We start from the raw sequence: 15,740 nt of genomic DNA on the forward strand, positions 1-15,740 counted from the left end.
ATAGAAGGCAGGAGAATAAACCAGCTGTTCTCCACAGAACCAGCAAAGGTGTACTCTCAGTGGCAAGGGAACAATAAGAGAACAGCACCACCAAGGCTGGAGACGGAGCAATACTGGAAGAGCATATGGGAGAAGGATGCAACCCATAATGGCAATGCTCAGTGGCTAGTGGATCTGAGGGCAGACCACAGCGACCTCCCTGAACAGGGTCCAGTAACCATCACAGTGGCAGATATCCAAGAAAGGGTCTCCAGTATGAAGAGTTGGACAGCACCAGGGCCTGACATGGTTCACGCCTACTGGCTAAAGAAGCTGACTGCACTCCACGAGCGTCTGGCAGCACAAATGAACCAGCTGCTAGTTAACGAGAGACACCCGGAATGGCTAACCGAAGGTCGGACGGTCCTGATCCCCAAGGACCCCAAGAAGGGACCGGTCCCCTCCAACTACCGACCAATAACCTGCCTCAGTACTACATGGAAGCTCCTGTCAGGCATCATATCGGCTAAGATGAACAGGCACATGGGTCAATACATGAGCGGGACACAGAAAGGAACTGGCAAAAATACCAGAGGCGCAAAACACCAGCTACTGGTAGACAGAACAGTCAGCCGAGACTGCAAGACCAGACTGACCAACCTGTGCACTGCCTGGATTGATTACAAGAAGGCCTATGACTCAATGCCCCACAGCTGGATACTGGAATGCCTAGAATTGTACAAGATCAATGGGACCCTAAGAGCCTTCATCAAGAACTCAATGGGGATGTGGCGCACAACACTAGAGGCCAACTCCAAGCCCATAGCACAAGTCACCATCAAGTGCGGGATCTACCAAGGGGATGCTCTGTCCCCACTGCTGTTCTGCATAGGCCTGAACCCCCTCAGTGAGATCATTAACAAGACTGGCTACGGATACCGACTACGGAACGGAGCAGTTGTCAGCCACCTCCTGTACATGGATGACATCAAGCTGTATGCCAAGAGTGAACGAGACATCGATTCACTGATCCACACTACCAGGCTATACAGCAATGACATTGGAATGTTGTTCGGACTGGAGAAGTGTAGTCGGATGGTAACAAAGAGAGGGAAGGTAGTCAGAACTGAGGGGATTGAACTACCAGAAGGCAACATTGCAGACATAGAGGACAGTTACAAGTACCTGGGGATCCCGCAGGCGAATGGGAACCATGAAGAGGCCGCTAGAAAGGCTGCAACCACCAAGTACCTGCAGAGGGTCAGGCAAGTCCTGAGGAGTCAGCTGAATGGTAAGAACAAGATCCGGGCCATCAACACGTACGCCCTGCCCGTGATCAGGTACCCTGCTGGGGTAATAGGCTGGCCAAAGGAGGAGATAGAAGCCACTGACATAAAGACAAGAAAGCTCCTTACCATGCATGGAGGGTTTCACCCCAAGTCCAGCACCCTGAGGCTGTACGCTAAGCGGAAGGAAGGGGGCCGGGGACTGGTGAGTGTCAGCACCACAGTCCAGGATGAGACAACGAACATCCAAGAATACATTGGGAAGATGGCCCCAACTGACCGAGTGCTCAGTGAATACCTCAGGCAGCAGAAACCCAAGAAAGAGGAGGGAGACGAGGAACCATCATGGAAGGACAGGCCCCTGCACGGTATGTACCACCGGCAGATAGAGGAGGTGGCTGATATCCAGAAATCCTACCAGTGGCTGGACAAAGCTGGACTGAAAGACAGCACAGAGGCACTAATCATGGCAGCACAAGAACAAGCTCTGAGTACAAGATCCACAGAGGCTGGGGTCTATCACACCAGGCAAGACCCCAGGTGCAGGCTGTGTAAAGATGCCCCAGAGACAATCCAGCACATAACAGCAGGGTGCAAGATGCTAGCAGGCAAGGCATACATGGAACGCCATAACCAGGTGGCCGGCATAGTGTACAGGAACATCTGTGCCGAGTATAACCTGGAAGTCCCGAGGTCAAAATGGGAGATGCCCCCAAGGGTGGTGGAGAATGACCGAGCTAAGATCCTGTGGGACTTCCAGATACAGACGGACAAAATGGTGGTGGCTAACCAACCGGACATAGTGGTGGTAGACAAACAGAAGAAGAAGGCCATAGTGATCGATGTAGCGGTTCCGAATGACAGCAATATCAGGAAGAAGGAACACGAGAAGCTGGAGAAATACCAAGGGCTCAGAGAAGAGCTCGAGAGGATGTGGAGGGTGAAGGTAACGGTGGTCCCTGTGGTAATCGGAGCACTAGGTGCGGTGACTCCCAAGCTAGGCGAGTGGCTCCAGCAGATCCCGGGAATAACATCGGAGATCTCTGTCCAGAAGAGCGCAGTCCTGGGAACAGCTAAGATACTGCGCAGGACCCTCAAGCTCCCAGGCCTCTGGTAGAGGACCCGAGCTTGAAGGATAAACCGCCCGCAGGGGCGTGCTGGGTGTTTTTATATGTATATATATATATATATATATATATACATACTAGGGGTGCAACGATACTCGTATCGATATTGAACCGTTCGATACAGTGCTTTCGGTTCGGTACGCATATGTATCGAACAATACAAAATTTTTTATTTATTTTATCAACTTTCCTTCTGACGATGCTGTCTGTGTTGAGTGCTCAGTGGATCTGCGCTCGACAGTGCAGCCTAGGCGGAGTAGTCGAACGCAGATTCACTGAGCGCAGGGCAAGCTAGCGAGACAGAAGTTAAGCTCTCCTTGCAACATGGCAAATTGAACCTCCCCCACCCTCATTCAGATGTGGCGTTTGGAACTATTTTGGTCTTCATGTGACGTATGACCCTGAAGGTAAGCGCGTCATGGACTAAAGTAAAACAGTATGTTGGATGTGCCACGCAAAGCTCAATTACATGGGTGGGAAGTAGTGTGTTAGCGCAGTTAGCTCGTTAACGTGTTGGCCGTCCAGCCCCAGGCAAAAGACAAGTGGAAGCAGACAAAAACAACAAGCAGGCATACTACAAACTTTACCCGAGTCATTTAGACAGCCGTTAGCACATAATTCTCCTTATGGGGACCTAATATGTTGAATATAGCCCAGAAGAAGCATATAGTATAGCTTTTATTTTGGAAAGAGCCATTTCTCTGTAATAAACTCTCTTTTCCAAAGATGAGTGATTCCTCAATCAGATACAGGACTCGCAATATCGCTAGCCCGACGTCCCGGGGCTAGCGATTTTTCCAGTCGGGCTACCAAAATCTACCTCTGCCCTGCCCGTCGGGCTATCGTAGGAAGGAAAAATATATATCAATGCTTTTGCATTCTTTCGGAAATGTAGCTGGGTAATTATGTCATTGGCATCAGTGAGCCACCGTCAATATGTGACATATTGAAATCGCGTTTGAATTTGCGCTTGTTTTTTGCTTTCACTTTGCAATCGGGCGAACTGTGTATAGAGAGCGTCAGCACTGATTGGTGAGTGACGATAATTTGCGCACCAATTCCTCTGACATCGTCTTATCAATCTCCCGCAGCAAGCTTAAACATGTGAGAGGTTGATCGCACAGAGAATCGCTGAGCGTTATGTGAGTGCGTGTGTAAAAGCAGCAGGATATATATTTTAGTTCTGCTGAGCCAAATAAGACAGGTCAGGGTGAAGAAGTGACACCCAAAGAAAAGCTTACCACAAAACGGAAAAGTTATGACAAATCAGACTATAAGGCAAAAAGAAAGTGCATCTTTATGGCTTCATGGACAAAAGAATTTCTGTGGCTGCAATATGACAAGCTATATAACCAGGGGTGCACATAAGTGGTCCGCAGGTGCGCATTCGCTGTCAAAATAAAAAACGCGCACAAGATAAGAAGTTAATATTATATAATTATACAATATTATACTTTAATGTATAATATTGTAAAGGAAACAAAGCAGGAAACCTAACAGCAATTAAAAAATTGCTCTCTTTTTTATTCGGGCTACTTAAATTTATTTTGGGCTACCAAAAACTGAAGAGTCCCTGCCCGAAGGGCTACCAGGGATTTTGAAATTTTGCGAGCCCTGAGATATATTTATTTGTTTTATTACTTTTTTGTTTCAGCAACATAAAATTTAAAAACTGTACTTTTGAGTTAAAATATATATTTATAATTTTAATAAATGACAAATTAAAAAGGCATGAACATTTTTTTTGTATCGAAAAGATATCAAACCGTGACACCAAAGTATCGAACCAAACCTTGAATTTTGTGTATCGTTGCACCCCTAATACATACATATATACATATATATATACACATATATACATACACACACACACACACACACACACACACACACACACACACATATATATATATATATATATATTAGGGGTGCAACGATACACAAAATTCACGGTTCGGTTCGGTTCGATACTTTGGTGTCACGGTTCGATATTTTTTCGATACAAAAAAATGTTCATGCCTTTTTAATTTGTCATTTATTAAAATTATAAATATATATTTTAACTCAAAAGTACAGTTTTTAAATTTAACCCTAACCCTTGTGCGTGTTTTTTATTTTGACAGCGAATGCGCACCTGCGGACCACTTATGTGCACCCCTGGTTATTTAGCTCATCATATCGCAGCCACAGAAATTATTTTGTCCATGAAACCATAAAGATGCACTTTCTTTTTGCCTTATAGTCTGATTTGTCATAACTTTTCCGTTTTGTGGTAAGCTTTTCTTTGGCTGTCACTTCTTCACCCTGACCTGTCTTATTTGGCTCAGCAGAACTAAAATATATATCCTGCTGCTTTTACACACGCACTCACATAACGCTCAGCGATTCTCTGTGCGATCAACCTCTCACATGTTTAAGCTTGCTGCGGGAGATTGATAAGACGATGTCAGAGGAATTGGTGCGCAAATTATCATCACTCACCAATCAGTGCTGTCGCTCTCTATACACAGTTCGCGCGATTGCAAAGTGAAAGCAAAAAACAAGTGCAAATTCAAACGCGATTTCAATATGCCACATATTGACAGTGGCTCACCGATGCCAATGACATAATTACCCAGCTACATTTCCGAAAGAATGCAAAAGCATTGATATATATTTTTCCTTCCTACGATAGCCCGACGGGCAGGGCAGAGATAGATTTTGGTAGCCCGACTGGAAAAATCGCTAGCCCCGGGACGTCGGGCTAGCGATATTGCGAGGCCTGTATCTGATTGAGGAATCACTCATCTTTGGAAAAGAGAGTTTATTACAGAGAAATGGCTCTTTCCAAAATAAAAGCTATACTATACACTTCTTCTGGGCTATATTCTCAGCAGCATATTAAACATATCAGGTCCCCATAAGGAGAATCATGTGCTAACGGCTGTCTAAATGACTCGGGTAAAGTTTGTAGCATGCATGCTTGTCGTTTTTGTCTGCTTCCACTTGTCTTTGCACTAGGATGATGTAAATGTTCAGTCATATTCGTTGTGTTCCCACTAGTGCTTTCAGGTTAATGTCGTTGAAATGACCTTAACGCCACAACACGGCAAATCTCCGTTAACGAGCTACCCCTGATCGCCCCGTGCATGGGGCTAGACGGCCAACACGTTAACGAGCTAACTGCGCTAACACACTAGTTCCCACCCATGTAATTAAGCATTGCGTGGCACATCCAACATACTGTTTTACTTTTGTCCATGACGCGCTTACCTTCAGGGTCATACGTCACATGAAAACCAAAATAATTCCAAAACGCCAGATCTGAATGAGGGTGGGGGAGGTTCAATTTGCCATGTTGCAAGGAGAGCTTAACTTCTGTCTCGCTAGCTTGCCCTGCGCTCTTCCTTCTGATGATGCTGTCTGTGTTGAGCGCTCAGTGGATCTGCGCTCGACAGTGCAGCCTAGGCGGAGTAGTCGAACGCAGATTCACTGAGCGCTCAACACAGACAGCATCGTCAGAAGGAAAGTTGATAAAATAAATTACAAATTTTGTATTGTTCGATACATATGCGTACAGAACCGAAAGCACTGTATCGAACGGTTCAATATCGATACAAATATCGTTGCACCCCTAATATATATATATATATATATATATATATATATATATATATATATATATATATATATATATATATATATATATATATATAACACCCAGCACGCCCCTGCGGGCGGTTTATCCTTCAAGCTCGGGTCCTCTACCAGAGGCCTGGGAGCTTGAGGGTCCTGCGCAGTATCTTAGCTGTTCCCAGGACTGCGCTCTTCTGGACAGAGATCTCCGATGTTATTCCCGGGATCTGCTGGAGCCACTCGCCTAGCTTGGGAGTCACCGCACCTAGTGCTCCGATTACCACAGGGACCACCGTTACCTTCACCCTCCACATCCTCTCGAGCTCTTCTCTGAGCCCTTGGTATTTCTCCAGCTTCTCGTGTTCCTTCTTCCTGATATTGCTGTCATTCGGAACCGCTACATCGATCACTATGGCCTTCTTCTTCTGTTTGTCTACCACCACTATGTCCGGTTGGTTAGCCACCACCATTTTGTCCGTCTGTATCTGGAAGTCCCACAGGATCTTAGCTCGGTCATTCTCCACCACCCTTGGGGGCATCTCCCATTTTGACCTCGGGACTTCCAGGTTATACTCGGCACAGATGTTCCTGTACACTATGCCGGCCACCTGGTTATGGCGTTCCATGTATGCCTTGCCTGCTAGCATCTTGCACCCTGCTGTTATGTGCTGGATTGTCTCTGGGGCATCTTTACACAGCCTGCACCTGGGGTCTTGCCTGGTGTGATAGACCCCAGCCTCTGTGGATCTTGTACTCAGAGCTTGTTCTTGTGCTGCCATGATTAGTGCCTCTGTGCTGTCTTTCAGTCCAGCTTTGTCCAGCCACTGGTAGGATTTCTGGATATCAGCCACCTCCTCTATCTGCCGGTGGTACATACCGTGCAGGGGCCTGTCCTTCCATGATGGTTCCTCGTCTCCCTCCTCTTTCTTGGGTTTCTGCTGCCTGAGGTATTCACTGAGCACTCGGTCAGTTGGGGCCATCTTCCCAATGTATTCTTGGATGTTCGTTGTCTCATCCTGGACTGTGGTGCTGACACTCACCAGTCCCCGGCCCCCTTCCTTCCGCTTAGCGTACAGCCTCAGGGTGCTGGACTTGGGGTGAAACCCTCCATGCATGGTAAGGAGCTTTCTTGTCTTTATGTCAGTGGCTTCTATCTCCTCCTTTGGCCAGCCTATTACCCCAGCAGGGTACCTGATCACGGGCAGGGCGTACGTGTTGATGGCCCGGATCTTGTTCTTACCATTCAGCTGACTCCTCAGGACTTGCCTGACCCTCTGCAGGTACTTGGTGGTTGCAGCCTTTCTAGCGGCCTCTTCATGGTTCCCATTCGCCTGCGGGATCCCCAGGTACTTGTAACTGTCCTCTATGTCTGCAATGTTGCCTTCTGGTAGTTCAATCCCCTCAGTTCTGACTACCTTCCCTCTCTTTGTTACCATCCGACTACACTTCTCCAGTCCGAACGACATTCCAATGTCATTGCTGTATAGCCTGGTAGTGTGGATCAGTGAATCGATGTCTCGTTCACTCTTGGCATACAGCTTGATGTCATCCATGTACAGGAGGTGGCTGACAACTGCTCCGTTCCGTAGTCGGTATCCGTAGCCAGTCTTGTTAATGATCTCACTGAGGGGGTTCAGGCCTATGCAGAACAGCAGTGGGGACAGAGCATCTCCTTGGTAGATCCCGCACTTGATGGTGACTTGTGCTATGGGCTTGGAGTTGGCCTCTAGTGTTGTGCGCCACATCCCCATTGAGTTCCTGATGAAGGCTCTTAGGGTCCCATTGATCTTGTACAATTCTAGGCATTCCAGTATCCAGCTGTGGGGCATTGAGTCATAGGCCTTCTTGTAATCAATCCAGGCAGTGCACAGGTTGGTCAGTCTGGTCTTGCAGTCTCGGCTGACTGTTCTGTCTACCAGTAGCTGGTGTTTTGCGCCTCTGGTATTTTTGCCAATTCCTTTCTGTGTCCCGCTCATGTATTGACCCATGTGCCTGTTCATCTTAGCCGATATGATGCCTGACAGGAGCTTCCATGTAGTACTGAGGCAGGTTATTGGTCGGTAGTTGGAGGGGACCGGTCCCTTCTTGGGGTCCTTGGGGATCAGGACCGTCCGACCTTCGGTTAGCCATTCCGGGTGTCTCTCGTTAACTAGCAGCTGGTTCATTTGTGCTGCCAGACGCTCGTGGAGTGCAGTCAGCTTCTTTAGCCAGTAGGCGTGAACCATGTCGGGCCCTGGTGCTGTCCAACTCTTCATACTGGAGACCCTTTCTTGGATATCTGCCACTGTGATGGTTACTGGACCCTGTTCAGGGAGGTCGCTGTGGTCTGCCCTCAGATCCACTAGCCACTGAGCATTGCCGTTATGGGTTGCGTCCTTCTCCCATATGCTCTTCCAGTATTGCTCCGTCTCCAGCATTGGTGGTGCTGTTCTCTTATTATTATTGTTCCCTTGCCACTGAGAGTACACCTTTGCTGGTTCTGTGGAGAACAGCTGGTTTATTCTCCTGCCTTCTATCTCTCTGGTGTACCTCCTCAAGCGGCTGGCCAAGGCTGTGAGTCTTTGCTTGGCAGTTTCCAAGGCCTCAGGTATGGACAGCTTGCTGTATTTCTTATGCATATATATATATATATATATATATACATACTAGGGTGGGTTTTTATAATCGATTCATCGATTAAAATCGATTCTGGCTTGGATAACGTAAAATCGATTCATTAAAATCCCGAATCGATTTTTTTAATATAAATTTATTTTGCCCGAAATGCCAGAATCTCTGGTGACATCTCACAAAATTTCAAGAACCACCAAACAGTTAAGACAGTAAATGAGAGCAGGTACACGGATTCTGCACATAGACTTAAACACACAGCGTGACCCGCGGATCAGAATCAGTTAGATGTCGCTTTTCTCAGGTCGGGGCTGAAAGCCGACAGCTCGCTGATTCTGATCTGTCGGCGGGTCCGCGCTTTGTGTTTACGCCCTTTATGAGCCGATTCTAAAGCTGTTAGTTTGATCTCTCTCCAAACAATACTGACCGAACCAGCAGCAAAAGAAGATCCAAACGCTTCACATAAACATCGTCATGAATTCACTCTGACTTTTACTGTTTTGCTTCCACCGCGATGCACATCTCTCTGTCTCTCTCTCGAACAGTTTCCCTTTCTTCATTATTCGCTTGCTTGTTACGCACAAGTCTACTGTTGTTTACAGCGCTGTCAGCCGCTGGTTTTTTCCCTTTTACATTCTTCCGAAAAGAAAACCTAATTTCTGCTGTTCAATACTGAACAAATTTAAACTGTTTTTTTTTTTTTTTTGCCTGTCCCGTTTGGCTCTTTTGCCATCAGAATTATTGTCTAAAGGCAAAGAAAGATGCCCAACGGATTTACTTTACCAAACTGACCATCCCAGCCTTGCCATAATGGTCCATTTGATTCACCTTTTATTGTTTATTTTATTTTCACTTGCTGAATACGGGACAGACTTGACTGGAGGAAAGAAGGGGAGAAAGAAAGAGGGAAAGAGAAACAGCTGAGAAGAGGGACAGGGGAGAAGGGCAAAAAACAAAAACCAACAGAATGGGCAGGAAAAAAAAAAAGAAAGAAAAAAAAAATGCATATATCGATCACCTGGATCACCTGTTGAGAAAGAAAAAAAGAAAACAAGCAGAAGAGAACAAGAGTAATAGAATAAACAACATCACAATGATATATGGGAATATGACAGTAACAAATTTAAACTTTTTAAAATTATTCAAAATGCAAAACGCTTAACCGTGTCTCTAATAAAACCGCTGTAACGTCAGAGGTAATGTTCATATGTTGATTAATGGTTTTCTTTCGTTTGTGATGTACTGCAGAATATTTTTTATAAAATCCCAGGCCAGGAAAATCACCTTCATGTTTTTCTGTGTTTTATCTTCAGCTGCTTTGACACAAAGGCATCTGCTTACACCTTTGATAAAGTCTTGCGTGTGTCAGCTTCCTTTTTATTGATACAAAAATATGTAAATGTACTGATCTGAATTATAATATTTCTGACTGTCAAAATTTCCCAGATTTAAATCGAATCGAATTAAATCGAATTAAATCGAATCGTGGATCGAATCGATTCGGGACCTTGTGAATCGGAATTGAATCGATTCTAGAAATCAGTGACGATACCCAGCCCTAATACATATATATATATATATATATATATATATAATATATTATTTATTTTTTTTCCTTTGTGGATTTCATTATCGTGACAGGGAGGCTTTGTAGAGCGGAGGAGAGTGCCATTTACTCCGATGTAAAGATGGGAGCTGCAGGTAAGGTCACAACAGTCTCATCCAGTGATCTGGTCGTTGCATGTAGTAGTACTGATCACTAGAGTTGAATCTTGCGCACATGTGGAAATTCATATCCAAAAAACAAGAAGTCTACTTTGTTTAAAATATGTTATTTTTATTGCATCTAAAGTATGATTTTAGAAATGGTTTCCAGCTGTTTCTTAGAGATATTCCCCCATATTTTTTGGGGTTTTTTTTTTGTTTTGTTAGTTTGCGTGTTTTAGGGGAGACCAGGTATGGTTGTAACACATTTTGCTCCAGCACCCATAACACAATTAATTTTTGTGCTAGAGGTCACAAACCTTTACACAAATTACCCATTTTTCCCTATAAATGTCAACCATTCAAAGCCCTGCAAGAATACCACAGACCTTGTGTGTTAATGTTAAATACATGGTGTTCCTTTGTTATCACCTACTCCACAATCAGGGTGGGTTGTAACACATGCTGGGGAGAAGTGTAAGTCGACACCAGAGAATGTGCTTCAAAAAAGTGATGTATTGGAATAAAAGAACAGTTTTTGTCTCTATTTCTCTGTGACTGACCATATCTCAAACACACCCTGGCATGTGCAGCTGTGTACATTAGTTTAGTAGAGCAAACTTTCATAATACAACAGACACTTAGTAAAAAGTTAGTACAATGCAAGTCTGTGTGGTGGAGTGTGGTCTGAGCATGAGAGAAGAAGAGGCAACTGCACAGCAAAGACACATAATAACTCCAGCTTTGTGTCTTTTTAATTTCAGCTAAGGTATGGAACAAATCGCTTCCTTTTCAGCTCAATACAAAACGCGTAATATTTTCTTTGAATACGGGACGAAACTCCGTCATGCTAGCTAGTACACAGTACGAGTTATTGTAACTGACTGTAAAAAGTAAGCATAACGAAAATAAACTACACCTGAACTTGGTTTACATCTGACCCAGATAGACTGCAGGTCATAACTTCTTACCTGAAGTTCAGTTCACCTGACACTGGGACCGGTGGCCGCCTCCAGTCTCTCCTCCTCCTGCCTCCCATTTCCCTCATCCACCTGCTGGCCTCTGTGGAAGCTCCACCATAGCCACCACCAAACAACTGACTTATTTTTACACATCTGCCAGCATCTGATTATACCATTTAAAAAAAAAACCCAACAACAAAAAACCCATAAAGACGGAAAATGACCATCGGCCCGCCGGGCAAATGCCCGGTATGCCCGATGGCCAGTCTAGCTATGGTGCTATCATCATACTCATGTATCCAGTATTTTTACAGTAGCTGCCAGGGCCAGAAAAGGAGACTGGTAGCTGTGCATGGGTCAAATTTGCTACAAAAAACAAAACAAAAAAACTTTTGTATGTCACAAGCAGTTTGTTCTCAATAAAATCTGCATACACTTGCAACCATGACAAGCACCATGTGAAATCAGGGATGGAAGTGGGTAAAAACTGAAATCATCATATGACTCCTATCTCATCCCTGAGATAGATAGGATGAGATTAGTGGCGTTACAACTCTCCCCATGTTACAACCATACCCAGTCTCCTCTACATGAACTTATCTATATCTTTAAATATAAAGCACATTGTATGTCTTTTGTCTAAGACAGCTAAGCATACATAAAGACAACAGTTGATTTTCATTTCAGTTTCAGTCAACCTCTTGTCCCTTCAGTGAATAGCTACATATCATATTTCTGCTGAATAAATATCACTTCTCTTTTAGAGGACAGTCTGATGTATGCTGAGATCAACCACCACAAAAAACAAAAAGCCAAGAAAAACAAAGGTGAGCAAAGTCTGCCATCATCTCCACTGAGTAATGTTCAGTCTGTTTCTTATCTTAAAGATGTAAATCTTCCTATGTTACAATTTCTATTCACAGTTTACATAATTTAATAAAAGCTTATTTTTTTATCTTTTTTAATTGATATAATCTTTTTTATATGAATTGTTCATCTAAGTACAAGTACATTGATTTTTTTTTTTATATAAAATATATCTTATAGATTACTGTTGTAGCAGTGTAGCAGTAGCAGTGCATAAATAATCACATTAGGAAGCACTTTTATTAGTAGTAATAGTAATAATAATAAGAAGACGAAGAATCAATTCCATTCTCTGTTTCAGCACAAGTAAAATCAGGTGCATTCATATCTAATGACTAATCAGTTTTTAAAATTTAATTTGTTTTAATTATTAATTTATTTTATATTTCAAGGCGTCTATATAAAACTTTGATTTGATTTCTCTTCCATGCAGCAAAAAAAGCCCATGTTTTTTTTTGTTTGTTTTTTTCTATTTATTTATTTTTTTGTGCTGTTTTATTTTCTAATTTTTGGACAACTACGATATAAAAAACAGTTATTGATTTTAATTATGAGAATATGAAGAAGTTTAAATAATTGTCTTTCTACTTACAGGAAAATCAAGTCCTGAATCAACCAATGTTTACTCCGAAGTCAAATTAAAAAGAGCTCTAGGTAATATGAAAATATAATTATTAAATCTAACTATATCCTCACTTAACATTTTTTGCATAAAACGTTGAAGGCAAAAGTTAGATATGTCATCTTTAGTATTTGAGCTTTAAAGTTAAGATTTTGAACATTTTTGCAAAGATATATGTAAAAAATGTGTAATATTTAGGTACCGCTGTGTCCAAGCTACTTGCACTTTCTTTCTTCACTTGTGAGATTATCTTCAGACCGTTGTAAATTTCTTATATTTTACCTCCATCCACCTTTTTCCGTTGATCCATCAGCTGTATGTGATATTTGTGTTGCACAAATGTATGCTGAAATCTCATATCTCTCTTAGAGGACAGTCCAATGTATGCTCAGGTCAACTACCGGGATAAAGGAAATACTAAGACAAACAAGGGTGAGTAAAGCCTGCAATCATTTACAGTGATGACATGGATAATTTATTATAATGATTTATGATTAAATTTAAAAATGTAAATCTGTTTGTTTGTGTGTGTGTGCATTTTTGTTTATATCACTAATAAAAACAGTGATAAAGAAAACTTTGTTAACCTGTGGTTTAAGAAAATTATTGTTGTTTTTGTTGTTGTTGTTGTTGTTGTTGTTATGAGACTACACAAGTCTTTTAAGTAAACTTCTCTCCATTACAGGAAAATCAAGTCTTGTGTCAGCTGATGAAGCAATTTACTCTGAAGTCAAATGAGGGAGCACTCTAGGTATTTATGCTGACATGATGGAGTATGATGTGATGATTTATTCTTGTTCTTTAGCTCATAATATTGTTTCAAATTGGAAATCTTGTTGTCTTTTTTGCTTTACAGATCAGTGAGGAGAGCTGTAACAGCAACCCCAAAATGAAGCTTTTTATGAAGCCACTGTTGCTCCTCTGCTACCCAAGTGTCATACACACCCAATAAGTATAAGAGTTATAGGTCATCATCATTATGAAATACAATATCTGTATTAATAACTGTAGACATATTACTGTATTTTAGCACAAAAAAGTACAAACTGGTGTGCTTCTGTTTAGTTTCATGCTCTCTCTATTCACTCAGTGATAATAACAGCATGACTTACAGTCAGCTTTTTCAGTGTTACATATGGTTTATTAATGTTTGGGCAATAAACACGGTATACTTTTGTATGCAATAATCTTCTACATTATTAAAAGAAGACTGATATAATATGATATATATCTGACTGTATTTGTGCAAAATACTAATGAACCTGTTGATGTCAATTATGGAATAATTTGCTTTTTCTCCATGAAAATATGCGTTCATATTATAATATGTGTGTCTGTGGTTGTGTGTGTGTGTCTGAGAGAGAGAGATACATACATATAAACATGCAGAATGTGAGATGCTGTGTTTGCTCCAGTTCAGTGTGGTGGCAAGGCCCAAAAATAATATCTGCCCGGGACTTTTCACAGAGTCATGAAAGACCTTATCTTCATCTCTTTGACTACAGAACTAAAATGACAAAGAACAATCTAAGCTGAATGTGTGCAAGTGTACTTAGGTACTTACAAGCTTATGGAAAATATATTTTAGCTCTGACAGCTGGTAGACAGAGAGCATAGACACAGAACAACTGTCTGTGACTCACCGGCTGAAGAAGTGGAAGAGTGAGAAACTGAAATGTCCAATCTGTGTTCTTTTTGGAGTCCGGAGAATTGCTGGGAGCAGAAAGGCAGAAACAGAGTTGTCCCCAGGAGGGACAAACCAGGATTCAGGGACAGGAACAGAAAAACAGCACAACATGACACTCAGTCTGGGCCTGTATAGGACCTCATATGGGTATTCTGTAATTAGTGTTGCCAACTGTCCCATTTCAGCTGGCACATCCCATATAATGAGCAAAATTGGTTTGTCCCTTATTCTACCAAATATCATGAAAATTGATGGTTACCCGCAATGTCACACACAGTGCATTTTTACACTATGCCCAGCTTGTTGTGCACTGTGCTTCTGGCACGCCACGGTGTCCCTTATTTGATATTTAAAAGTTGGCAACCCTATCTGTAATTGACATATCATTTACATATCCACGTAGGCTGCCCTACATCAAATGACCAGCATATCTCTGTACTTCCAAATGAGCTGTTAAAGGGGTCTTTGTGTGATCTGTCCTTGGTGAAGCAAATGGACGAAAAGATTTGACACATTGACAGAGCTTCTCTCCACCACTGCAGCACCAATGTAGAAAGATGTCCTGGTCCACCACTTCTCCTCTGCTTAGGCTTAGCCTTTCACCAGCCCCTCACTCTTCATCCTCCATGCTCACCATTTCTTCTTTTCTGCCAGTACTTGCATCTCGCACGATGAAGAAGCTCTTGATGCTGAAGTAGTAGTTACCAGCCCAAGACCTGCAGCATGTCTGGGGAGCTCACCTTTGCCCATTTTTCTGGAAATTCCTGACTCAATGTTGGCCAGCTCTTCTGGCTTGATGATACCAAGCAGTTCATTGGTGGTTCTGCACCTAGTTAGTCTGAGGCATCTGCAACCTTAACTCCTCGAGCTCCCTCTTCCAGGTAGAAGCTCCCACCTATGTTGCCCAGGATAATTGCTAATCTGTGAGCCCTGTGCAGCTCAAGCTTTAGAAACCCAGGCTACCAAAGCCTCCTGAGCAGCTCCAGGTTCCCGAGTCATCTCTGAAGCCTTCAGTGCTGCTCTAATCACCAGTCATCCCATACAAACAGAATCAGAGCCCATGGGCCCTGAGCAACCAGGACCAGACGCCATGGATTTTTCGCCACCGAGTTCAGAGGGCCTCTGTGTTCCTGCGCTGCTACAGTTGACCTCCAACCAAGGCACCTAAGGTTCATTGTTCTGGTCCCAGTCCCTTCCAACATCTTCATCAAGATGATAGAGAATTATGTGTGGGATCACATTTTTTTTATATTTAAAATTAAATGTCTATCTATGATTAGC

General features: G+C 42.9%; 1 long non-coding RNA gene across 1 annotated transcript in view; it reads left to right on the forward strand.

Annotated features, from left to right (window-relative positions):
• Positions 1 to 13,991, forward strand: part of LOC113018953 (uncharacterized) — an 18,089-nt gene extending 4,098 nt beyond the window's left edge. Inside the window, exons 3-8 of the long non-coding RNA XR_013906128.1 lie at positions 10,259 to 10,318; positions 12,048 to 12,110; positions 12,745 to 12,804; positions 13,142 to 13,204; positions 13,458 to 13,523; positions 13,629 to 13,991. This is a non-coding gene — a long non-coding RNA (uncharacterized LOC113018953). The remainder of the gene's footprint in view (positions 1 to 10,258; positions 10,319 to 12,047; positions 12,111 to 12,744; positions 12,805 to 13,141; positions 13,205 to 13,457; positions 13,524 to 13,628) is intronic.
• The last annotated feature ends 1,749 nt before the right edge of the window (positions 13,992 to 15,740 follow it).

This window comes from Astatotilapia calliptera, chromosome 3 (genome assembly GCF_964374335.1).
Source record: "Astatotilapia calliptera chromosome 3, fAstCal68.1, whole genome shotgun sequence".
Classification (NCBI taxonomy): domain Eukaryota; kingdom Metazoa; phylum Chordata; class Actinopteri; order Cichliformes; family Cichlidae; genus Astatotilapia; species Astatotilapia calliptera.